The following is a 1,897-nucleotide window of genomic DNA, read 5'->3' as shown; positions in this document are numbered from 1 at the left end:
GCTCCCTATATCTGAGAATTCATGTCTTTATCTAGTCTAGGAAATTGTCTTTGAACATTCTTTTGCATTTTCTCAATTCTCTCATTCCAAAACCCATGATAGATATAACTTGGCATTCTTAGTCTGTTCTCCATATGTTAGTCTCATTTTCTCATTTTCCATTTCTTTATCTTTATGAACTTGATTAATTTTCCTGATCCTATCTTCCAATTTACTAATTCTTTCTTCAACTGCCTCTAATTTACTTAATTCATTTTAATCTCAATGACTGTATTTTTTACTTCTAAATATTTTTAGTTATTTTTCAAATTTACCTAAGTTTTTTAAAGCATCTTTTTGTCCCATATTTTTCAACCTTCATTTCGTGTCTTCAATAATTTTAAATATATTTATCTTATGGGCTTTTTCAGCTTGTTCTATTTATGAAGTTCTTAAGGGTCTAATCTTGTTGGTTTGGTCTGATATTTTTTTCTTTAATGCTTTCATTGACTTGCTTCTTTGTGTGGTTGGTAATTTTGGACTGTGAGCTCATCTCAGTAGTGATTTATTTGTGGAAATTTGTGGACAACTGCATTACATCTATATTTAAGTGGATGTGAAAAGAAGACGTTTTGTCCTTCCAGGGAACTTCTGCTTTGGCTTTCACCAAAGGTATCAACCTGGACCACCTTTCTTGTTAATTTCTCCCCCAAGGTCATTTATTTTGAAACCCCAAATTCTGTGAAGCTCTGTAATTATGGAGTTTTGGGGGGACTTATTCCCCTCCACCAGAACCCAGGCTGAGATAAATAAGTGTTCACATCTTCCTTTATCTAATGGTAGGGGTTTTTTTAGCATATCCTTTCACTAATAGTGTAACCCAGTGAGTGTCCTGCATTACAAGAGGGTCTCCGTTCAACTCCTCACCTTTGGAGCAAGGTTGAAAGTCTCGTTTCTTGAACTAAAATGGGCATTTCAATCTAAGCCCCATGGTTACTGAGATGATAACTTGTGTTCTTTCTACCCTCTGTACCCTCCTCCCACCCCATGTCCCAGGCTGTATCAGTTTATGCTTTCCAATCTTGTTTTTACNAAGAAAGAAAGGAAGGAAGGAAGGAAGGAAGGAAGGAAGGAAGAATAACAAGAGAGAAAGAAGGACCTAGTAATCCCACTTCTGGGTAATTATCTGAGGAAATCCAAAATACTACTTCCAGGGGACGTGTGCATCTATGTGTTCACTGCAGCATTGTTTACAATGGTCAAGATGTGAAGGCATCCTGGGTGTCCATTGATGGATGAATGGATAAAAAGTGGTACATATATGCAATGGAAAATAGCTTGGGCAGGGAAGGTTCTTGCCATTGGCGGCAGCATGGGTAGATCTGAAAAGTATTGTGTTGAGTGGAGTATGCCAGACAGAGAAAGACAGATGCAATGTGATTTCACTTATATGTAGAATCTAAAGAACAAAATAAACATAGAACAGAAACAAACTCATAGATACACAACAGTTTGGTGTTGCCAGATGGGAGGGGGTTTGAGGGTGGTGAAAAAGGGGGAAGGGTTAAAAAGTACCAATTGGTTGTTACAAAGGTCATGGGGATGTAGGGTATAGCATAAGAAATATAGTCAATAATATTGTCATAACTATGTATAATGTCAGATGAGTACTAGACTAATCAGGGAGATCACTTCTTAAATTATATAAATGTCTAACCACTATGCTGTACACCTAAAATTAATATTAAATAATATTGAATGGCAGCTGTAATTGTAAAATTTCAAAAGGGGGGGGGAAGGTGAAGAGAAATAAGAGGTTCAAATTTCCAGGTATAAAACAAATAAGTCATGGGGATGTCATGTACAGCATAGGGAATATAGTCAATAATATTGTGATAGTGTGGTACAGTGTGAGATG

This window comes from Hipposideros armiger, unplaced genomic scaffold, assembly GCF_001890085.2.
Source record: "Hipposideros armiger isolate ML-2016 unplaced genomic scaffold, ASM189008v1 scaffold_1856, whole genome shotgun sequence".
Classification (NCBI taxonomy): Eukaryota; Metazoa; Chordata; class Mammalia; order Chiroptera; family Hipposideridae; genus Hipposideros; species Hipposideros armiger.
The sequence above is the reverse complement of the archived record's forward strand: the minus strand, read 5'-3'. Positions refer to the sequence as shown.